Source organism: Conger conger, chromosome 6 (genome assembly GCF_963514075.1).
Source record: "Conger conger chromosome 6, fConCon1.1, whole genome shotgun sequence".
Lineage (NCBI taxonomy): Eukaryota > Metazoa > Chordata > Actinopteri > Anguilliformes > Congridae > Conger > Conger conger.
The window spans coordinates 49,298,025-49,323,209 of record NC_083765.1 but is presented as its reverse complement, the minus strand read 5'-3'; the positions used below and the strand labels follow the sequence as shown (position 1 = coordinate 49,323,209).

General features: G+C 45.6%; 1 long non-coding RNA gene across 1 annotated transcript; it reads right to left on the bottom strand.

The window, feature by feature from the left end:
• Nucleotides 1-16,646: 16,646 nt before the first annotated feature.
• On the bottom strand, nucleotides 16,647-18,618 carry LOC133131646 (uncharacterized). The gene is made up of 3 exons (XR_009709031.1): nucleotides 18,293-18,618; nucleotides 17,885-18,012; nucleotides 16,647-17,710 (listed from the first exon to the last, which is right to left on the bottom strand). It is a non-coding gene; the product is annotated as an uncharacterized LOC133131646 (long non-coding RNA).
• Between the last annotated feature and the right edge of the window lie 6,567 nt (nucleotides 18,619-25,185).

Below are 25,185 nucleotides of genomic sequence, written 5' to 3'. Positions count from 1 at the left end.
CACAGACGCAGGTCTCTGCCAGGCTGCGGTCTGACTGTGTCAGGGAGCGCATCCTTCACTGAGCTCTCCTGGGTCGATAGCGAAGGTCACAGGTCAGGGGTGGGCCATTGTGGTCCTGGAGGGCTGGTGCGTAGGCACACTAATCTTGCCCTGGCTACGTAGGCTGGCTAAATGAGCTAATCGGCTGTGAACATCGACGCTAGTTCACTCGTAGATTAGATCTCAGCGGAGAAGGTTTTAGATCGGCACACGAGAACAGTCTGTCCGTCATTCATGACCTCATCAAGAAAGGCAGCTGAAATGGAGGACGGCAGAAATGTCAGGGCCCGTTCAGTAATAACGGGCAGAATTTGGGCTGAAACCCAGAAACCCAGAGAAAAAAAAAACGTATTTCAGGGACGACATGTGAACGAAAAGCTGGGATAGGATCAGCTCATTCCTCAGAAGGCCTAACTCGCTCTCTTGTTTTATATTTAGCGGTTCACATTCACGCCCTGAAACAAATGCAGTCTGCCCCCCCCGACACCACCAGCCTGCCTGCCCCCCCGTCCACATTGTGCAAAGGGACAGGAGGGATGTGTTTTTAACGTCTGCCGGTAAAAGGGCCTCAAATTTACTGTCAGGACTGTCACTTCCATCTGCCGGGGCTCCTGTGAGATACCTTTGTTATTTTTTCACGCTTGTGTCATTTGGAGAGAGATTTATTTGAAACTAATTTCCCTTTAATGCTTAAGAGAATGTAAGATGATTTTTCAAATGGCTGGGAATGGCGGAAATAAAGAGGCTTTCAGAAAATGTAATGGCGAATGGTTGCCAAAGCCCTTTGGATACCTCTTCCCCCCGGACGAATCAAACTGCGAGTTCAAAGCCTCGTCTGACAGACAGTGTGCAGCTCAGGCACTCACATATAAAGATGAAGTATATTCTGAGTCCAAAGAGTAATACACTCAGTGAGCAATTTATTTCTTAGACGTATCGGTCTTCTGCTGCTCTAGCCTATCCACTCAGGAGGTTTGACGCATCAGAGATGCTCTTCTGCATACCACTGTTGTAATGTGTGGTTATTTCCCAAGAGATCAGCAGTTTCCGAGATATTTAAAACGCCCTCTTTGGCACCAACAACCATTCCACGGTCAAAGTCACTCAGATCACATCTCTTCCCTATTCTGACATTTGGTCTGAAAAACAGCCGAACCTCTTGACCATGTCTGCACGCTCTTTATGCATTCAGTTGCTGCCTCATGACTGAAAAAATATTTGCATTAACAAGCTGGTTTTTTCTTACTACAGTGCTCAGTGAGTGTATTTGTTGGAAAATATAGAGCCACTAGAATACAGATACATATTTGACATTTGGGTCTTTCAAAACTATTTAACCACACCACTCTTCAATCTCCAGGTTCTCTTTCTTGTGTGAGCTTGGTTACCCACTTACATTAGATTATCCAGCACTGTCTCTCACCCGGGACCCCCACTAGTGCCCTGGTACTGTCCCCACCATTAGAGGGAGCCAGCCTACACGTTCACTCGATTCTTCCCCCGTTAATCTTAGAAAGGATTCAAATATTCTTCTAAGCTTTACGGAGGTTGGTGCATAGGAAACTATAAAATACTCTCAAAAAGTGCAAGCCCTGCCTTCCGATCCTATTGGTTGGCTCAACTGCACCAGGCAAGATCAATTGAGCACAGAAAGGTATTTGAAGCCAAACCCATTGCGCATTTGACCCAGGTCTGATTTGTACAGTTTGTGCAGTAATTTTAATAATGTTGTGTAAGAGTATGGCAGCCACTCCCCACCTGTGAAATGAAGCTTTGACTGAAACGTCTTGCCATCCCCAAAAAGGAATTTATTAGACTTCTTTTTTATACTTCTACAGCTGTAGCCTATCCACTCACAGTTATGATGTGCTGTGTGTTCAGAGATGCTCTTCTGCATACTACTGTTGTAAGTGCGCGTGAGATCAGCAGTTTCTGAGATACTCAAACCATCCTGTCTGCCACCAACAGCCATTCTAAGTCACTTAGATTACATTTCTTCTCCATTCTGAGGGTTGATGTAAACATTAACTGAAGCTCTTGACCCGTATCTACATGATATCAATGCTGCCGCACAATTGACTGATTAGATCATTTCATCAGGTAGGTGTATACACACACACACACACACACACACACACACACACCTCTTTTTGTATTCTAGCTGCCAACTGTGGTATTCTAGTTTGAAAGTTGATTGTACTCTTCAAGGGTTCTGAATTTCTGTATGTTTACACTAGGACTCGGAACAATACTGTCCTCTTAGGTCCACTTTTGCACTTGTTCTTGTGTTTGATTTGCACTTTCTTGTACGTCGCTCTGGATAAGAGCGTCTGCTAAATGCCAAGTAATGTAATGTAATGTAATAAAGTAAAAATGTTCCTAATAAAGTGCTCAGCGAGTGTACAATTTGTGTAAGGCACTATGGTGAGGTAAAATGTATTGATCATGGTTTCCCAATTAAAAGAATAATCAGCATAATTTACAGCATAATATTTAGCAAATTAATTCTACAGTCTTTGTAAGTTTCAGCAGTGCATGTTTCTGGAATGTGCCACTTTTTATGCGCAAGAACTTTTCCACCTTCACCTGCGATGGCGAGTGGCTGCGAAGTTCTCGACAAATACTGCAGGTTTCCCAGCATCCCTTGCTGCAGCATGTGTCACTGCATATTTCCCTACGAGCTCAGCCACAGTCCGTTTGATATTTTTATCGGCCCGCCCGAGGTTATTTATCCACAGGACTGTGGGGACTGGAGCTAACGTTCAAATATTAACAGCTGTCACCACGGAACGCGGAGTCCATGTTAATTACCGAGGCCGCTGCTCACTCCTGCAGCTCTGACAGGGAAACCTACATAATTATTCTGTGTAATTATATTGTAATTGTGTGGTGATTATTGTTCTCAAACACACGCACGTGCACACACACACACACACACACACACACCTCTTTTCAGCCCGCAGGCATATATACTACATAAGTATACACACACACACACACACACACACTGACTGTATTAGTGTACTCCCCTAGGATCAGATTTCAGATTATTTTTGCATGGAATATGAGGATTAAGTTCCGTCACGGTCTTTATGAAGTGTTTTCTCGCTTTCGTTCTTTGTTTTGGTTATTGTCTGCTCGCAGAAAGAATTTCACCGCACACGGGCGTAAGAACACAAAAACAATACAGACTGCGATCTCTGCGTATCATCACGCGCCTAAAGACAGCCATTTGCTGCATTGTCAAAGTCGCACTGGTAGCCGAGACCCGCAGAAAAATAACCAAATAAAGAAAAAAAACAGGCATTGGTCTCCCCCGCACCGAGTTTGCAAAGATACAGTGTAAGGAAGGAGACCTTTACACGGGCACAACTTCCCCGTCCGTCGCCCCCTCTCACTGGAGTAATCCATGTTTTAATTTAGCGGACGGTCCTCGGCCCTCCGGGGCCCGTCAGTCCCAGCGATTATGACAGGAGATATGCAAACGCACAATCACTCATCCGCCGCGGTCCGGCCGGGAACACGCCAACGGCCTCCCGCCGTCCAAATGCCACTCAAAGAGACACCTCACGGTTACAAACAATCCTCCGGGGACCAGTTTATTAACATGTTGATCTGAAGCGTCATTAGGCAGAGGTTGCTGGATGAGGGCATGTCTATTGATTCGCTGGGAGGTGGGACTTGCCGGAAAGTTTCAGGAGGCAGAGACAGCAGCCCTCCAACCACCCCCCCCCCCCCCCCCCCAAACACCCCCCTGCCCCCCTGCCCCACTGCTTTCACTCTGCTGACAGTCCCCCAGAACAGAGCAACAATAAGCCACAGTCGTTCCGCATGGTCCCGAGTGTAATTGCTCCGTTTTCAGGCTTCAGCGTCTCCCCGTATCCTGCATACGCAATGAGCACCAATCTGCCCCAGGACTGCCTGCCAGCGACCGCTACTCAGTTACTGCTCGTTCATTAGCACAACCATGTACTCCATCCAATGTTTTCCCAAGATCCGGACTGCGCACGTATCCTTCGGTTAAAACGGTTTCGCTATAGACCAGTATCGCTGCATACAGCGGTCTAGAAAATTCAGCCAGGAAAGGAATACAGCTGAACTCCTCTGCCTAACATGATGCTTAGCAATACCTGTGCATGAACCACACGTGAAGAGTGATTGCATAGCGTCAGAAGGAGTGACCATGCCAACTCTGCCACCGGTACAAACACTTGTTACACTTTTACTGAATCTCGTGCTGCGTGCCGTTTTATGAAGTTTCCTGGCGCTTATAACCCACTTCAATGCAGTCCGCTTTGTGTAGTATCTCCCACCAAGCCCTTTCTCCACGGACTCTGGCTTGCCCTGAGACTGTCCCTTTCACGGTGCCATTTGCAATTTAATGCTCACCTGGGGCGAGCCTCCACAATGGATTCCGCCATAAAATGGCCGACTCCCTGACTGCATGGCTAATGAGGTTGATGTTGAGCTATTTGGGTTATTGTGCTGCCATAATATCTACTTAATGCAGCTGGATGGGAGTGGATTGTTGGAGCCGTTAAGGATTCTATTAAGTCTTTACAAAAACTGGGCTCCTCCTCTACCCTGCCATGTATCAGCCACAGCTTGCGTTTCAGGAGCAGGATCCGGCATGAAAGGCTACTCGAGGGAGAGAGCATCAGGAGGAATGTGCATGTTATTTGCGGCCATTCAAAGCGAGGAAATTATATTTTTGACACTTCTTAAAAGGAAAAAAGAAAAAGAGGAAATGCAGAATTTTGTTTTTGCGAGGAACAACGTTGTGGCCCATGTACTCAATAGAACATTTCTGGCGTGTTGAAAAATTGTGCAAATCAATAATCCTACATTAACGTCAACTGGTAGGCAGCTACGCTCCTACACACACACTTAGAGACAATGCAAACTATCATGGAGACAGAACCCCCTGGTAATTGAGGGAAAGGTGGCGCGGGGGAGGTGGGGTTGGGGTGAAAGGGTGCACGGGGTTTATTTAAATAATACTTGATATGAAAACTGCAATGTTCAGGTCTTTGTGTTCTGCCTTCAGGAGTTTTTTTAAACAAGCCCATATGGTGATAGCCACCAGCTTTGAAAGGGGGGGGGGGGGTGCGTGTGTGTGTGTGGATGGGGAGGGGGGCGTGTGTGTGTGTGTGTGGATGGGGAGGGGGGTGTGTGTGTGTGTGTGTGTGTGTGTGTGTGTGTGTGGATGGGGAGGGGTGTGTGTGTGTGTGTGTGTGTGTGGATGGGGAGGGGGGTGTGTGTGTGTGTGTGTGTGGATGGGGAGGGGTGTGTGTGTGTGTGTGTGTGTGTGTGTGTGTGTGGATGGGGAGGGGTGTGTGTGTGTGTGGATGGGGAGGGGGGGGTGTGTGTGTGTGTGTGTGTGTGTGGATGGGGGCGTGTGTGTGTGGATGGGGTGTGTGTGTGTGTGTGTGTGTGTGTGTGTGGATGGGGAGGGGTGTGTGTGTGTGTGTGTGTGTGTGTGTGTGTGTGGATGGGGGGGTTGTTGTAGCCAGAGCCAGGATTTCACACAGTGGGTATTGAGTGGGATTGAAGAGGCGAGCGCTAAGCTGTCTTTTCATACCCGGCAAAGCCCCTCCATCTGGCCTCCCCCTCCCACACTCGGGCCCAGTTTGTGGGCCTGGCTGCCGGCTGACTGGGCCTCCTCATGCAGAAGTAACCACTTCAGTGGCGTAAACCCCGGCCACTTGAGAACATTACACTGCTTTTCATGCTTGACTTAATCAAAACTGGCCCAGGGAAATTTACACCTTTTTGATGTCCTTTTGCCTGCTGCTTAAGAGCGGCCATCTTAACCCGTGTGATCCTCGCAAGCGCCCACTAAACGGCCAAATATGCCAGGCCGACGGAAGCAGACGGTTGGCAGTTGGCGGTTTTGTGCAGGGGTCGTCATTAAAGCTGTCCACCTCACAGACTCTCCGTGCGATAGCTGGTGCCCAAAACACTTTTCTACTGGAAAGAAATGCGTACACCAAATTCTACAATCCAGCCCCGGTCGAGATCACAAAAGCATTGTGGAAACAGTCAATATCTGTGATGACTACTCTACGTAGTTTGTAGAACAGTAAATTGCTGAGCCAGTATAGACTAATGTCGCAAATCAAAACAAGACTACTTCAGGGTCCACAATATCACCTTAAACCCCAAGTCCTCTCCTCCATTGGCTTTTCAGGGCAACTGTCCTCTTAAAATCCCCATCTCATTTGCCATCATGACTTTATTACTTAAACAGTGTGTGTGTGTGTGTGCGTGCGTGTATGCGTGTGTGTGTTTGTGTGATGGTGCAGGATGCTCTGGATATTCGTAGATAAATGTCGTAGATAAATGTCTCAGCTGAAGGAATTTGTCTGTCTAATTTACACAGAGGAGTGCAGCTGAACAGAACCGTGCTCTCTGAATGTAAATGATCTGGCCAAGTACATCGTGTTTACTGCGGTAAAAAAGGTTCTAATTGTGTGAAGTGGATAAGTCGGCACTTCATTATTCTGAGTCGGTGTGTCTGTGATAATGAAGTTAATGAGTGGAGCAGTGGAAGCTCTTCCCTCGGTGGGGATTTGAGGAACAGTTGCTGGGAGCAGGGCGTGCGGCAGTTGTTCCAGGAGCCCAGTTTTAATAAGTCTTCCGTGTCTGGAACCTTTATTTCCTGTTGGGCTTAGGGAGAAGCCTGCGTCTGATGGCACCGGGAGCTGACATGCGGTGTCTCAGAGCTCTGTTTGCACCTCGTGATGAATCCAAACCTGTTAGGCAACATGGCCGCCGCCTGCTGTCTGCGTCTCCTTGCTCAGTCCAACCAAGTGCCCACAAAAATAATCCAGTTGGATTTTCACTCAGACGCCTGTAACAGTGCTCGCATTCCAGCTCCTTTTTTTCCTTGTATTTTTGGTGACATTGTCTCTCTCTTAAACGCCCGATAAACGCGTTTGCGTAAGGGTATCGAAATTCCAAAAACAAGGTTAGGTTTGTTAAATATAATTTCTTGTTTCACGGCAACTGCACTGGGAACCAGAGAGGGAGGAAGAGAAGGGGGGGGGGGGGGGGGTAGGGGTTTGGACAGAGGGGGGTGGCACTCAATGACAGCCCAAAAGAGCAGGCGGGCGGTGTGTGTGTGTGTGTGTGTGTGTGCCTGTGTGGGGGGGGGGGGAATCCTGCAAAGCAACTTGTCCCGGACCACGATGTTCCGACAGCCCCAGCGTGGCGAGATACATAGCTTCTATTCAGCGGCGAGCAGATTACCGGTTACTATAGTTTCCCGAACGCGGGGCCTAATCTGGGCAGAATGGGTTGAAAGGGGCCGATGTTTCAGGCGCACATCACCACACGTTGAGAGTCAGGGGCCGAGCCCCACAAAGGCCCCGCGCTCTCCCCGGCTTTGATGTCTTCTCTCCGGGTCGGAGATCGAGAGGGAGAGAATACGCGTCCCTCCACAGAGGTTCGTGATGGGCGGGCGGACAATGGGCGTTTCGGAGAGGGTGGGGCGGCCGGCACAAAGGGGTGGGTGTCGGGGGAGCGAGGTAGCAGGGTGACCCGTGACAGCCCTTGTGTGGCGCTGGGTTTGGGAGGACTTGCGTGAAGGAGCACTAAATGTGATTACAACCCGTCAGCAATTTTAAAACAGTGTTGACAGTGTTGTTTTTTGGGTGGCTCAATAAAGGAACATAGTGTTTGAAAATATACCCAAATTATTAACTCTAAACTACAGAAACGAGGAATCGTTTTTTAGCAGAAGCATCGTTTTTATGGAGAGGCTGTGAGGGATAACCTGGACGCCGATCCTGGACTTAGGGGAGTGACTGAAAAGCAACTAAACATCCATCCATCCATCCATCCATTATCTGAACCCACTTATCCCGAACAGGGTCGCAGGAGGGCTGGAGCCTATCCCAGCATACATTGGGCGAAAGGCAGGAATACACCCTGGACAGGTCGCCAGTCCATCGCAGGGCACACACACACCATTCACTCACACACTCATACCCACAGGCAATTTAGACTCTCCAATCAGCCTAACCTGCATGTCTTTGGGCTGTGGGAGGAAACCCATGCAAACACATGCAAGAGAACATACAAGCTGCACACAGAGAGGCCCCGGCCGACCGGGATTCAAACCCAGGACCTCCTGGCTGTGAGGCGGCAGTGCTACCCACTGCACCCTCCGTGCTGCCCTTAACTAAACATTTGATTATAATTGGATTCATAACTTTTAAACTTAAAATCGTAAATGTAAAAATTGTCCCATTGTCAAATCAAAGAGGACATTTTCTAAGACTAATTAAAAATGTGAAAATGATGTGAAATAGCATTAACGCCCAGTGCTCATTGATTAGCTTAGAGAATGTCCAGATGATGTCATTGTTTCCCACCGCTACGCTTGTGCATGCGGTTCATCTTGTTTGCTGCACGCGCATGTGTTCATCTCCTCACTGTTCCTCTGCCCATGTGTTCATCTCCTCACTGTTCCTCTGTGCATGTGTTCATCTCCTCACTGTTCCTCTGCCCATTTGTTCATCTCCTCACTGTTCCTCTGCCCATGTGTTCATCTCCTCACTGTTCCTCTGCGCATATGTTCATCTCCTCACTGTTCCTCTGTTCCTCTGCGCATATGTTAATCTCCTCACTCTTCCTCTGCGCATATGTTCATCTCCTCACTGTTCCTCTGTTCCTGCACCCAGCATTCTTTCTGTGGTCCCAGTCAGTTTGTCACGGTTGAGTGGGGTTCTGCATAAAAATCATATCATACGAGTTTGATAACTTGGCTACCTTCTGCGGGTCCATTTTCTCTGTTCTTTGTGTTTAGGTTGTTTAATTCACGTTATCCCCCAAAAAAATCTAACTAGCGCAAACTAGCGCTTACGAGTTGGCCGACTCTACGCAGCTTACGTTAACTCTATGAGAGAGCCGGGCCAGGCACGATCAATGTTTTTAGCTATAGGCTACGTTATATGTTTGACATAAGCTAAGATTCTGTCATTATAATACATATTTATGGCCTCATTTTTATTCTTAGAAAGATTTTAGTAACATTCATTGCGAAAATGGTGAAACTAAAAACTCGAATTGTGAGCTAGGCTCTTCTCATCAGCCATCTCTTTGGGACATTAAGTCCGTTCTCGTAGGGCAGCAATGCATCCGACGCATCCTCGATAAAACACACATCCCGTGTGTATCTTATCCGTTCCTGTATTCTTCTGTTCTTGATACTTGGGCTGTGAAAGATGACACGGGAACACAAGAACGGACAAGAACAGATATTGAGAAACGCCCCATGCCTTTTTTCATGATCCTGTCGTACTGGCTCAACTGCCGGGTCTCGCTGGCTCGATGCCAGGCTGAGGGGATGTGCCACTGGGGCCAAGTTATTCCCAAACATGGGGCCAAGTTATTCCCAAACATGGCAGGGACTCCGAGGTCCGTCTGGTCTGGGCTCATTCCTCCACGTAAACAGGAGGGAAGTGTGAGGGACGGATTCGGCAAGACGCCAGTTATCCTGCAATTACATTACTTTACATTATATTACATTACATTACATTACAGGCATTTAGCAGATGCTCTTATCCAGAGCGACGCACAATGAAGTGCAGATTGAACACAGGGACAAGTGTGACGAGGACCCTAGAGGAAAGTACAGCACCGAGTCCTGCCAATGTTTCGCAAAAAATGCCTCTGGTCACTTTTTGCCATCAAGGCAAATAAATGAGCATGTAAAAGTGTAAAAACTACAATTAATCTGTAATTAATCTTAAACTTGTATTAGGCCATTTCATCTGTGTTTTGGAGAAGTGGATAGTGACAGGCACAGGATGCGTTCTGCCAGTCAGACGCTGTGCACTTCATCGATCGGTGACCATAGTTGCAAGTATTTTCGCGTGTGGCCTTCGTTTGTTAGCACTGTTTCAAACGCTGTTTGAGGATTTTTGTTTAATTTTACTTAACAAGGGGTACAGTGAATGGTGAAACACCAAACTTTCTTTTCAACAAAATTAATAAAACTCTTTTATTAATGTTGGGGTCAATCACAGGGCTCCTCGTTCTCTCCTCGTGTTAATCGCTCCTCGTTTGGTTTTTTGATTTATTCCCTCCATACTCCAGGCTAAAACACACATCCAACGTGAACCCTCAGCCCACGGGTGTGAAAGGTCCTATTGTAGGAGCGCACCTTAAGGATGCCTTTCACAAGGTGGGACGCATGCGCTCCAGGTTTTTATGTATTTTCTGATATGTGATACAACCCAACAGAAATAAGAGGATAATTTGTCATCGTCAACAGCTCGTGGGGTGAAAACAGCCACCCTTCACAAACTCTGAGGTCATCTGTTGGCTTGCGTTTCTACACAAATGTAGCGACACAATGCTTCCCTGTGTGCCCTACGCTTTAACAGTGAGGTCAACCCCCGTGGCTCACGTTCAGTCCCTGCCCTCTGAGCTGGCAATTAAGAACAAAGCTTTAATTTATAAGTCACATTCCTTTATCCTTTATTTCAAGATTTTATATGCTCCTTGGGGAAAGGCCAAAAGTTCTTTGACATGGCAAGAAGGAGAAAGGGCCAGGTTGTTGAGTTACTTTTGTGAGAATATTAAACTCATGCAATGTTAGAAAAAGTGTGCAATGTTGGTTTGTCATTGGACACTGGCTATCTGTTACCTACCTCTTTCTACACACAAATCGTTCATCTATGCAACCCGGCTGAATAATGTATTATAAGTGCTTTCATTAAATAGTTATTTGTGTCGTTTACACACATAGAGGTACCATTTTTAGTCCTTTATGGAACCCTCTGTCATAGGTGTGAAGTTTGAAAACTCCCAGACAAAGAACCCCTTAACTAGATGGGGTTCTCCTATTGGAACCATTTTCTAGAGAGTATACTGGCTTCAATGATTGAACAGTTGCTATGTACCATGATATTCTGACTCTAAATTCTACAGAACAAAAATAATTGATTGAATGTCATTACAAAATTCTTTACATGATACATGATATGTAACCACAATATGTTCCAAGACACACAGCATGTTCCAATTACCATTTATTTATGACTACAGTAGTGTACATAATTACAGTAAAAGCAGTTGGCATCAAAATGTCCCAAAATTAAATAGGTAATGTGCTTGAATAACTCATTGATGATACCATCTGTCTGCCCGCATTTCTATTTGGTTGTGCAGTCATGTTAATATTATTAAGGCCATGTTACAATAATAAGAATGTATTGAGAATATCTTACACATCATATATCTAATATGAACCCTGCCAACTTAATATTATTTCAGTGTTCAACACCACAGCTGCCCGGACACCCTGGGTCTGAACTGCTATTTTTAATAAATGCAGCGGTTTGGGGGAGAATCAAAGTTAAATGGTTGGCATTTATAGAGCACCTTTATCCAAATCACTGTACAATTGATGCTTCTTATTCACCCATTCATACACACACTCACACACCAACGGCGATTGGCTGCCATGCAAGGCACCGACCAGCTCGTCAGGAACATTTGGGGGGTTAGGTGTCTTGCACAGGGACACTTTGACACAGCACAGGTGGGGGATCAAACCGGCAACCCTCCGATTTCCAGAAGACTGCTCTTACTGCCTGAGCCAATGTCGCCCCCAGACGACTGCTCTTACTGCCTGAGCCAATGAGGCGACTGCTCTTACTGCCTGAGCCAATGAGACGACTGCTCTTACCGCCTGAGCCAATGAGACGACTGCTTTTACCACCTGAGCCAATGAGACGACTGCTCTTACCGCCTGAGCCAATGAGACGACAGCTCTTACCGCATGAGCCAATGAGACGACTGCTCTTACCGCCTGAGCCAATGAGACGACTGCTCTTACCGCCTGAGCCAATGAGACGACTGCTCTTACCGCCTGAGCCAATGAGACGACTGCTCTTACCGCCTGAGCCAATGAGACGACTGCTCTTACTGCCTGAGCCAATGAGACGACTGTTCTTACTGCCTGAGCCAATGAGACGACTGCCAGACGACTGCTCTTACTGCCTGAGCCAATGAGACGACTGCCAGACGACTGCTCTTACTGCCTGAGCCAATGAGACGACTGCCAGATGACTGCTCTTACTGCCTGAGCCAATGAAACGACTGCCAGACGACTGCTCTTACTGCCTGAGCCAATGACACGACTGCCAGACGACTGCTCTTACTGCCTGAGCCAATGAGACGACTGCCAGACGACTGCTCTTACTAGCTGAGCCGTGTCGCCCCGTAGCTCAAGTTAATGTGAAAATAGTAATGCAGGCTCAAAATAGATTGCCTCTCGAGTCTGAGCGACTCACCATAGCTTCTTTTAAAAGTGTGGATATCAATAAACCTGTTGCACTATACTGCCCGCTAAGTCACGATCTTCTGTGTAATTATGAGAAACATTTGTAAATTTGTAAATTTTTTAAATTTGTAAACTTGTTAATTTTATTTATTTATTTATTGGCTAATTGATGTTGTTTCTTGCTAGTGTAAATGTTTTTACTCTTCCTGTCTGGGAAACCCTGCCCAAGCATTGATGACAAGCTGAAGTAAAACATTTTCCTCAATTTAGTTTGTACAAATTTGAACATGTCATCTATTCCAAAAAGTGACTAAAATTGTAATATTTGTGCCTTTTCAAACTGAAGTTTTTTTCCGTCCACTTCCTGGAAAATTGGAGTTTACAAGATTTTACGTTACCATGTACCAGAGGGCTCGTATGTCACTCAAATGTCTGTCAATTTTCCGTTCCCCTCCAATCAACGTCCTTTTCACACAGCGGTGCGCATCCTCATTTCACTCCCCACCTTCAGAAACTCCCCCCAACGATCCGTTTCACATGTGCGTACATTACATCGCCAAGCTAGTGCTGCTCTAACCAGCAGCCTGTCTTTAAGGCCTTTCTCCCCCCCAGACCACTTTGCTGTGATGGGCAGACTGTCTAGGGCTGTTTTCCTTTTCTAAACTCTGCAACAATGGTTGGGCCAGGGCTTCTAAAAGAGAGCGCTCTGAAATTTTGACGGATTCTCTCCCTCCGTGAAATTCCTCCAGCGATAATTTGTCTTTCAGTGAACGCCCCGCAGTTCGGTGAGACGTGGAGATAAAGGAGGGGGTTCTCGTCACCTGCCGTTTTTCTAGAGAGCCTGACACCACAAGCTCCAGTCCCCTCCACGGGTATCCCAGAAGAGGCCGTCTCTCTGCTCTCGGCCCCACCACATAATGGATCCTGTCACATGCCCTGTCCTGTGTTTTTTCTCTCCTGCTCCTTTTTCAGGCCGTGAAAAAGCAGACTCTCCATTGTGCTCTTTAACGTTCCCCTCCTCTCTCCTTGGCCTCTCCAGTCTGATCCGTTTAAGAGACGACCGGAGGCCGCTCTCAGACCAACAGAATGCAGGTCGCAGGGTGGTGTGTTTGTGCGTGTGAGTGTGTGTGTGTGTGTGTTGTGTGTCTGTGTGTGTCTGTGCGTGTGAGTATGCCTGTGTGTGAGAGAGAGAAAATGAGAGAGATGGTTTGAATGAGAAATAAAAAGCATATACTGTATGCGTATATATGAAAGAACCTGTTTAGGAGAGAAAATCGCATTACAAATGTTGAATTATTTTTTTATCTTCTGTGCTATAGTATAAACTGAGGGATACAGAGGCTTTTTGTGGTGCTGTTGTAATGCTGTGGCAGTGTGTTGTGTGAGTGTGAGTTGAAATTGAACGTGCGCTTGTGTATTGTGTGTGTGTTGTGTATTGTGTGTGTGTGTGTGTGTTGTGTGTGTGTGTGTAGTATGTGTGTGTGTGTGTTGTGTGTGTGTGTGTGAGTGTGTGTGTGTGTGAGTGTGTGTGTTGGGGGGCCCTCACATCAGATAAAGTCTCGATGTCATAAATCATGGCCGCTGACAGCCCTTTTGCCTTGGCCTGTTACAGATGTGAACACGCTTAATTATTTGTAGTGTAATTAGTTCATGAAATGTCAGGAAGTGTCACTGTGTGTTGTGAGTCCCGCTTTCTCTGGAGGGATGGAGGAGACGAGGTCAGGATGGGGGGGGTGGGGGTGCAGGGGGGGCCGGGTAGGCTGGACTTGTTGAAACACAAGACCTGTCTGCTTTTTTTTTTTTAACAGACGTAAGCACAAAAGAGCGTCGTTTAAGCATCTGTGCTCTGCCGATGATATACGGACAGCTGCATTGTGGGTAAGCCCATCTCTTTTTAGTCCAGGCACTATCATCTTTCTCCCTTCATGATAACTCCTCTTGTGATTGGCCACAGCTAATTCAGTTTCCATTCAACATGAAGGAGTGAAAGGCCTCAATGGATAAAAAGGAAAGCAAGCAAAAAAAAACAAAAAAAACACCCGGAACATTCTTTGAGTTCCGGCGCGGCTCAGAAACGGGCTTCCCTTGGATGTGCGCCCTGCCACCTGCCCGCGAGGCCCGTCAATGGGGTGCGCATAATCAGCCCCAAAAAGAAAGGCCTTCGGCCCGCCTCTGCTGCTGCTGGCCCTTTAAATTCAGCTGTTATCTGGAATGCGGCAGCTGTCCGCCGCTCAGGAAACACGCCCCCTTTCAGCGACGTGACGCGCCCCCCCCCCCAGTCTCCTCTCTCCCAGGCAAACGGCCGGCAGGAAACAGTAACCGGGAGTCCCGGGAGCTCCGCCTCCTGGGCTTCTGACGTGTGCTCGGACCTTGCAGGAATGGTGCTGTAGAAATCCCCCGTCCGGGACGGTATACTGTGTGTGTGTGTGTGTGTGTGTGGGTGTCTGTGTGTATGTTTGTGTCAGACCTGGCTCAAATACATTATTGTTTTGGATTCTAATTCTGATTTGCTCAATTGATCTTGCCTGAGTTGCAACTGAGCCAACCAAAAGGACCAGAAGGCAGGGGTTTGCACTTTTTGAGAGTATTTCATAGGTTCCAATACACCAGACAAGCTCAAAAAAGTGTAAAGAAAGGGATGGTATTTGAATCTAAATGGATTATGTATTTGACCCTGGGACTGGTGTGTGTATGAGCGGTGTGTGTGACACAGTATGGGTGCATGTGAGTGTGTGTGTTGGTGTTGAGAGCATGGGGTTGGCAGATAATGCTGAAGCCATAGACACACCTTCACACATGCTCAGTCCATGAGCACACATGCTAACACTGCACACGCATACTGATGAGCTTCTGGGATGACAAGATACACACACGTGTGATGTTGTGTTAAATCCGGGGAAGGTACAGTCAACAATGTTCTCGACGTGTGTGTCTTTCGACAGAGACACAGACAGATGGAGAGAACACACTTGCATGCAAACAGACCAAAGCTCAATATTTAAACTGCAGAAAGAACATGTGAATAACAGTGTCAGCACTGTGTGTACATGCACACGTGTGTATGCCTGTGTATGTGCTGGGTGTGCGTCATCTTCAGACACGGACTGAACACCAGACCAGGGAGTAATGTGGAATTGTTTGGGATTCAAATACTTTTCTGTGCTTGATTGATCTTGACTGGTGCAATTTAGCCAACCAAGAGGACCAGAAGGTGGAGTATTTCATTGTCAGGTTCCAATAGAAAAATATTTGAATCCAAAACAATTACTTATTTGACCCTAGTCTGCCGAACACCACTGAAATTACATTTACATTTACATTTTAGTCATTTGGCAGACACTTTTAATCCAAAGCGATTTACAAGTGCATAGGTTCTTCCACAAGTTAAAGTATTACATCCATAACTAGTAAAATACACTTGAAGTGCTGTTCTAAGCATACAGTCATCATAAGTGCAATATATATATATCATTTTTTTTTTCCGGTTAGACAACAGGGATCGGGATATCATAGGGGACAACCTACAACGCCTATACATACATTTGTCTGTACACAAGTAGGTATAGGCCTCTAAATGTACTATTTAAATGAGTGTAAATATGATTTAGAGCTGAAGTAGCCCTGGGCATATTTGAAATGTACATTCAAATGCACTCTTTGCTTGGGTGATGCCTTTGTTCCTGAAGACCAGAAACATCAGAGCTGTGGAGAGCCACTGGGCGGTTTGTCGATGTCATTAAAGCCACAGACAGGAAAGGCCCACCGTGTCTGTGGGCTATGGAAAGCCATTGGGGCCAAAACCGTCTGAGAAAATACGCCCTAACAAGGCAAAATAGACCACGTAAAAAATGAACGCGTTCAAAATACCCGCGTTAACACGGGAAAATTGACCGTCTTAGATATTAGAAGTTGTAGAGCTACCAGCCTACTGCAGAATATTTATTTGTATTTCTTTAGTTGTAAAGGTCGACCTATTGTGTTAATTAAGCCAGCTAGCCAATTTTGGTTGATCTAGTTTTAATTACAAATGAGCCTATTACAAATAATTACAAATGAGAAATGTTTTTTTTTTTTTAATGTATTTATTAAACCTTTAATGTATTTTTTTCCCCCCCTATATCCCACCCCTGGTCCCAAATATAGTTTTTACAATTACAATAAAATGCATATATATATATATATATATATATATATATATATATATATATATATATATATATATATATATATATAAATACACACACACATATATATATATATATATATATATATGTACACATACATATATACAAATGAAAAATGTGTCTGTGCATGCATATAGGCTATTGTAATCTTTAATAAAAAATTAAGTCAACACAACTTCACACTAAGGTGAAACAACTACCATCATAACAAATACCACCATATGAGATAACTTCCTCCATCATATAACACAATACCACTATCATAGGCCTATAACTTCCTCCATCATATAACACAATACCACTGATCTGCGTGACGTTAATGCGAGAGGCATACGGTAAATTTAAAAAATAGATGTTACCAATGACATTTTAATTTGCAATGTCAGAAAAAACTATTCACAAAATCCTACTTCCCATGTCTTTAACATTTTTAAGACTTGAAAGATTGTAAGACATTTTAATACCAATTAAAGCCTTTAGATTAATTCAATGCCTTTTAAGGATCTGCGGGAACCCTGTACCTTGTTTTCAGCCAAACACATGCACTGACTTATATGGCTTTACTGCTTATTATGCTACATACAAAGACCAAGATCTGACTGGTGTGTAGTGTATAGTATCTCAAAGGTGACAGCCTGGACTTCAAGGTTCAACACTAACAATCAAGTTAGAAGTCAGGACAACACGACTATTCAATTAGAAAAATAACAAGAAATCTTCAGCTGAATTACACAATATTTTAATACAAATGTTGAATAAAGGTGTAAGGAGAGAGGCCATTAACTAGGCTTGCTAACTGCACTCATGCAGATTCAGGAATGCCCCTAATGAAAGTTAAAACTTCTTCCAGAAAATCAATTCCCAAACTGTCCCGTGCTCCGTCCAAAGGATTGACCTGTTCCATCAGCTCGTGCATGTGTCCTTCCTCAAGATTGAACTGGTTGTTGGGAACCTGGACTGCTTCTGCATAGTCCAAATTAGGTGGTGCCACTTCATCCTCTGCAGCTGGGATGTCATCCCCTGCAACTGGTTGTTCATCAGCTCCAAACACTCCTGGATGGCAGTCTGATTTCGGGCTTGTTGGGCAAGGCAACCTCGAATTAAAATTTGGTAGGGGGACATATGCCTTGCCGTCCTCAGCCTATGGTGGTTCGACCAACAACTTGACGAGCCCGGTAGCCTTGGCCAACTGAAAACATTAAAACAACCATTTAAAATATTACAAGCTTTCCAAACTACATTCATAGTTTAAATTCATAAAATAAACCAATGTCAAAATAGTTAAGTGATTAAGCTACAATGCTTTCAGTAGACAATATCTGTAGATCTGACAATAAAAAGGAGTTGGGGGCTGTAGCTTTACCTTGCTGCTGAGTGAGTGTTCTCAACTCTTGAAGAAACTCGGAAATGATATCCTGCATTTCATCTGCCAAGTCAGGCTCAATCAATCGCCCTCTTGCCCAACTAATACTTCTCTGCATCGTCTCCATCCTGTAAATGTAAATGAAACCAGACCTTGATATCGCACACACAATCCTACTTGAGTACTAGCTCGGGTCTAGCAGTAGCTGCTGGGAAGGAGCGTCCCGTTTGTAAGTACAAACTTTTACTGCCAACGTGGCTAACCATTCACAAGGCACACCGGAAAAAATGCTATCGATATTTCACCCCTGTTCATATTAGCAGCGCTATCGACAAAGCTTCTCCATATACTAATGTAGCATTACTACATCAATGAAGACTAGCACGCCAAATTCAAACGTTTGCTTACCTTGTAATAATCGGCCCAGAGCCTGTCTCCACATTGTCCGACAAAGCTAGTCTTGTGCATTCCGAAAAAGTCCTCTGGCAATTAACAACAAATCGCGCCATGCTTATTTGGAGAGCTTAGCTTCTTCTGTTAGCCTATTTTACAAAGCCATCCCGGCTTATCACTCAAGTCGTAAGTTCAGGTCTGTCGCTGGGTGAGCTGTTTTACAAGATTCTTGAACTGCGAAGACTTAAGCTGTGCAATAAACTATTACAAACCAATGATGTACCAGGCATTGAAGTGAGGTAAGCCTCTATCTCAGCAGACGTGGACGGTAAGTCACCATCTCATGAATATAACGCAATGTGTTCACGCTCTCTGAAGCACACGTAGATGTACGTAATTACATACGTAATATGCAAATTATGTATGTAATTATACACGTAATATGCAAATATATGCCCAAATGCTGCAGTATTATTGGCTGTGTAAGTAGGCGTTCATTTTGGCCATCTGAACGCGGCCATTACTTCCGTGTTAACGCGGGTATTTTGAACGCGTTTATTTTTTACGTGGTCTATTTTGCCTTGTTAGGGCGTATTTTCCCAGACGGTTTTGGCCCCAATGGCTTTCCATAGTGGGCGGGGAACTGGAACACAACTGACACGACAAAAACGGGCGAGCAGGGGGAATGGCGTGACTGACAGGCGCTCTGGTTAATGTCGAAGGAGACGCAGCCGAACGGGGCCCAACAGGACCGAACAGGGCTGAACGGGGCCGAACAGGACTGAACGGGGCCGAACAGGGCTGAACGGGGCCAGGTCGCCAAAGCTGACAGGTGTGGCAGGTTTCCTGTGGACTGCCTCGCGCTTTACACCGTAGGTGGCCATGTTGGATGATCAGCTCATACCAGCTAGACTAACCATATGACCAGCTTGGTCATGTTGGATGATCAGCTCATACCAGCTAGACTAACCTTATGACCAGCTTGGTCATGTTTGATGATCAGCTCACACCAGCTAGATTAACTTTATGACCAGCTTGATCATGTTGGATAACCAGCTCATACCAGCTAGACTAACCTTATGACCAGCTTGGTCATGTTGGATGATCAGCTCATACCAGCTAGACTAATTTTATGACTGGCTTGGTCATGTTGGATGATCAGCTCATACCAGCTAGACTAACTTTATGACTGGCTTGGTCTTGTTGGATGATCAGCTCATACCAGCTAGACTAACTTTATGACCAGCTTGGCCATGCTGGTTGACCAGCTCATACCCAGCTAGACCAACTTCATGACCAGCTCATACCCAGCTTATTGGCCAGCTCAATTTTCAAGCTGGTCAAGCTGGCATTGCTGGTTTTTACAGCAGGCCACATGCTATCTAGCAGAAGAAACACACACACCCACACACTACTACTACTACTACAGTAGTACTGTCCTGAATAAATAAACCTTTTTGACCTTCTTACTGAGAACTCATTTAAAATGGATCCCAACCGCAAACGGTCTCAATCCAATTCTTATCCACCGTTGGTTGTTCATTCATGTTAACAAACTGGGAAACAATCCGACCACACCAAATATTATATTACAACCAGAAGACTGGAACATGCGTGTGGCATGTGGAACATGCGTGTGGCACACTGGGCCCGTGGGGGGCAGGAAGCAGGCCGATCGCAGGACCACGCCCGCTGGTGAAGCAGGCGCACACCTGGCCGGCTGTAGGAATCAGTCCAGGAGTTTATAAAGTTTATAAAGTTTATAAAGTGTGTTTCTCTCTACAGTCTGCGGCTGAGACTGGGATACCAGAGCCTCGGAGAGAGCCACGGGCAGAGTGAGTGAGAAAGCTGCTTGTTTTCGTTTGATGTGTCTTATTTCACTTCAGTATTTGCTGTCCCAGTCCTGTGAGGGTGACGGATATAGACTGTTATTTTTATTTGCTCGCCCTCTGTATTACGCAATTAAACTCTGGCGAAACGCAAATAAAAAAATTCATTTTACGTGTCACCCTGTGTCCAGCTCTTCTGGCCTCCCCAGGGTGTGTGTCAGTGTGTGACCCTGCGCTTACCCATCGGCTTTGATCACACCCTTTTCACAACCACATGCTGAACCTAGAGGACATGAGGGCTCTTAAAGAGGTCAACCGACAGGGCAATATATGCCAATGAACACTAACTTTTCTTTTATTTACTTAATTTACACATTTTTCATGCTAGGAATATGGAAAATTATTCTGAAAAAAATGAATTTTTGTATTTGTTTCTTTGCAGTATGTGTATGCGTGTGTCAATATTAATGATTGTATGTTTGTGACTGCGTGTACTGTATCTGCATATGTATATTGATTTGTGGTGTACTTGAATATGTACTCCGTGTGTATCTGTGTGTGTGAGTGTGTGTGTGTAAGAGAGAGATGGAGAGAGAGCACATTGTGGTTTCTGTTGTCAGTGTCAATAAGCTTCAAAGTCATTTGCTCTGTTACTGAGTCCTGGTTCCTGTCCAGCCTGAGGTCACAGACTCACTCAGTCTCTGCTAAAGGACTTGACTAAACTAATGAATTACCCAATTAATCAAACTCGGCCTCTCTCCGGGTCTTAAGTGCTTGTTTATATAAAGAGGCCTCTATATTGACCTCTTTCCCTCAAGGGCTATTTCAACCATCCCCATTCCATGACATTAAATAAATATAATTTCAGAGCCATATCTATTCCACGCATCTTTATCCATAAATAATTAGTCCCACTTGCGGACTCTCATTTCTCCCTTCACCTCACCCCCCCCCCCCCCCCCCCAACTCCACACTCCCCATTTAAAGTGCCTCCAATTTTAAAGATCTCATCTTATCTCCAGCTGGTGGAAAGGCACTGATTTTCAGTCGGTAAAATAATGTGAAAATATTGACCATACCTTACGCCTCTCTGATTTCCCACAACCACCCCCCCCGGTCCTCTCAAGGTGAACAGCGCAGCTATCAGACCCTACATATCGCGACCTAACCCCCCCCCCACCCGCCATTTTATTTCTGTTTTATTTCGCCCGCTCCAACTTCTCATTTTCCGACAGATTGAAGCATCCTATTAAGTAGTTTTATTCTTCGCACCTCGGGCTGGGACTGCTGTTACACTCAATAAAAAAACGAAAAGCTCAGAACACCCCCCCCCCCACCCCGCCACCACCTTTTGTGTGCAAAGTTGCAGCCGTGAATTTAATAGAGGGGGAGTGTTGTGATTACTTAATGGCTTCCCAGACAGCCTCGGCCCGGAGAATTAAATTCCACATCTGGTTCCAGGGCGCTAATCTCCCCCGCTCACACTCAGCCCGCTAGATGTGCACACCAGAGATAATGTTTAAACTGACTAAAGCAAAGTAAAGCAGACACGTCTGTTATTGGCTTCATAATTACATAATTAACTTTTTGTCTCTAATCGTTACGGGGGTAATGGTGCCGTTAAAATGGGCTTCTGCCCGGGCGGAACCTTAAATCAAAAATCAATAATCCATAGAGCGCCATTACAGCGCACACCAGTCCTCCCGGGGTCCAGAGGAGGAGAAGGAGGAGGCTTCTCCCTCCTTTCCCCTTCTCCTTTTCTTCCCTCCTTCTTTCTCTTCGCCCGCAAATGGAATTTTCGATTGAGCTCGGCGCGTTATCTCCCGGGCTGGCTTTCCACAGGCCTGGAGAGAGACAGAGGCATTGTAATCAGCCAGGTACAGGGGAGGGGAACAGGGGGAGTGGGAGGGGTGGAGTTGGGCACGAGGGAGGGGGGTTCGGTGTGTGTGTGTGTGGGGGGGGGCGCACAAATGTTGCCATAAATTACGCCTTGCTTGTAATGCAGTTATTGTAGGGCGATTGACCCGCTCAAAATTAATTCTATTTTCCGTGAACCCTCCTTATTTCTAATTTACATTACCATCATATATGTCTGAAAAATGATATCATAAAAAAGATTAATGTACTAATTACCTCTCCTCTTATCTCCCCTCCCTGAGTGCGCACACCTTTGGTCCAGCTCCTCATAGCGTGTAAGTGTGTCACTTATTTCATTCTGACAGGCGTAATGCCCTCGCCAAGCGTGCCGTAAACAGCCCGGTTCGGGTCGGATATCTCGCATTCAGACAGCAGCCTTTGGGTACTGTGCTTTATTTTTATTTATATTTTTTTTCCAGACGAATGGAGAATTGACAAACATTTCCAAAGCCAAATTACCTCGACGTCAGTGTGAAATTAGGTTCTTGACCTGCGCTCGGATGTACGCCTCTCTCTCGCGGATATCCCCCCTTCTCCATTTTCATGCATGGCTATTCACCGCTGGAATTGGTGACACGGCTCCCTCTGAAGTGGATAAGTCCTATTTTAATACACCTGTGAAATGATTCCGTATTTGTCATGAATATGCTAAAGGGGAGCTGTCACACCAGACGAAATGATATCCCCTCTGCTCCTGTGAGCAGGAAGAAAGAGGCTCACCGGCTTTTACAAAGAGGCACAGGCAGCCGGATATAATCTGCCTGCCTCTGCCGCCAAACAAATAGGTTTATTAAATATTCAGAGGGGGGAGGAGAGTTTGGGCGCGTTCTGCCGAGTTAGGCAACTGCAGCGACTCAGCGACGGCCCCACGCTTCCCCGAGCGGGGGTCAAAGCGGCAGGGCTTCTGAACACAAGTGGGCAGAGAGGTCATCACGATCATGTGTAATGGTGTCAGGCACAAGCCAATCAAAAAGCCTGCAATCAATTCAGGCCCTCAATAAACATTTTCATTCCAAGAGGCAAATTAATGCCAAAATGGACACCTACTGGATTTAATTAGTGGCTTGGGTTTTCAGTGCATTCACATCTAACGTCCAAGGTACAAAGACCAACTATAAGTGAATAGCTTGTGTTGCATTGTCTGAAATTCCATCATGCCTGTTTTTGTTGGTCATTAAGATTAGGCATTAAGCATTAAGATTATGGATGAGGGTTACTTGATTGGCAGGCCACGATGGGAAGAAGCAATATGAAGGTGTTGGGGGGAGTTGTTGTTTCATGAAGCTCGAAGAACTAGGCTGGGATTCAAACTGAATTTGAATGTAACTACATTTAATCAATTACAATGTACTGACTTTATCAATTATTCTTAATTACTTTGTTAATTAGTGAGATTGAAGGAAAATGGCCAGACTCCTTCAAACTGACAGGAAGGCGTCAGTAACTCAAATAGGCACACGTTACAACAGTGGTATGCAGAAGAGCATCTGAGTGTAAATTGGAAAATAATGAGGTGATGGGTAATGCGGTGTGCGTTTCTTTTGTACGGCATGGCTGCTTTTGGGAAGAACAGAAACAGCAGGTGGGTTGATTAAAAATGAAATGAGAGGTGTCAGTACCTGCCAGCTGACCCAGAGTGTCTCCAGGCTGCTGTGGCTGTGACTGTGGTGTGAGAAAATGTGGCCTTCCCCACCCTGCCCCAGGCACAGCCAGAGTGGCACGGGAAATAACACATACAGACACGGAACAGTGCAATTTAGCCGCTGCCACCATTTCAGGGCCTTCTCCTCAATCTGAAGATCTCTGTTTGCAGGATCAATATGCGTTGACAAACAGCATTTTACATGCAAAGTGCCAGCAGATCCCAGAGCCAAATGTTACCCAGAAATATGGACCACGTCATTTTCACCTGGCTGCAGTCCGCTAATGCATTTCACCAGTGTATGACTTGCTATGTCCACTGTTATTATTCAAAGGTGACATTATTCAGGTGATATTCATATTGTACCGCAGTATTAGCTCAATCAGTCCAGCAACTGTCGTTTCAGTTGTGTGTATCATTTAACACAATTCTCAGCAAATACTGGTATGAACAGTCACCCAGGTGCATTGTTCTAGTTCTGACAGCTTGTGTGAAATGTTCTGCCTGACCAGCATTATCAAAGAAACCATTTTGGCTTCTCTCCTCCCTAAACTTTAAGTGCGAGAGCAATGACTCACTCCATGTTTGAAATCAATACTGAGGGTTGCCAATACACACAGGTATCTGCAGGTAGAGTGAAGGCAAAATATTGACACATGGGGTGGCATGTGTGGCTGTAGGTATATGTAATATGTAAGAAATCAACCGCAAGAAGTGTCACATAAGGCAGAGCCGGGGGGTAATGGGACACTGGCCTGAGAGCCCAGAGCTGGTCTCACCCCAGAAAGGCACACATTACGCTGTTTATTTCACTTACACCACAAAACTTAAACATATTTATCAAGTGAACAACGATCACCTTTTGGTCTGTAGAATTCACTTTAATGGCATTTGGCCAACGCTCTTATCCAGAGCAACGTACAGTTGATTAGACTAAGCAGGAGACAACCATCCCCTGGAGCAATGCAGGGTTAAGGGCCTTGCTCAAGGGGCCAACCACTGTGCAGAACTACATTGCGGCTACACCTGGGATCAAACCACCGACCTTGCGGGTCCCAGACATTCACCTTAACCACTATGCTACAGGCCGACATCTGTGATGAAGCCTACCAGGAGCATATAGGCTCTCTGTCCAGCATGCGTAGACTGTGCCTGTTTGGAACCTTTTCAACAAATTGAAAGAACTTCCAGTTCAGAAGTAATGTAGTAATGGCAGGAATCAAAATCATAATTATAATCATAATCATAATCATCGGTAGTAAGCCAGTATACTTTGGCGTATTAATATGGAACTTGAGTAGGGTTTACTTTATGAATAATATATACCCTATATACTATTATGCATATATACAGTGAGCAGCAGTTCTGCAGACAGAAACGCCTTGTTAATGGGAGACGTCAGAGGATGGCCAGACTGGACAAAGCTGAGAGGAAGGTGACAGTAACGCAAATAACCACACATTACAACAGTGGTATGCAGAAGAGCATCTCTGAACACACAACACATCATAACTCTAAGT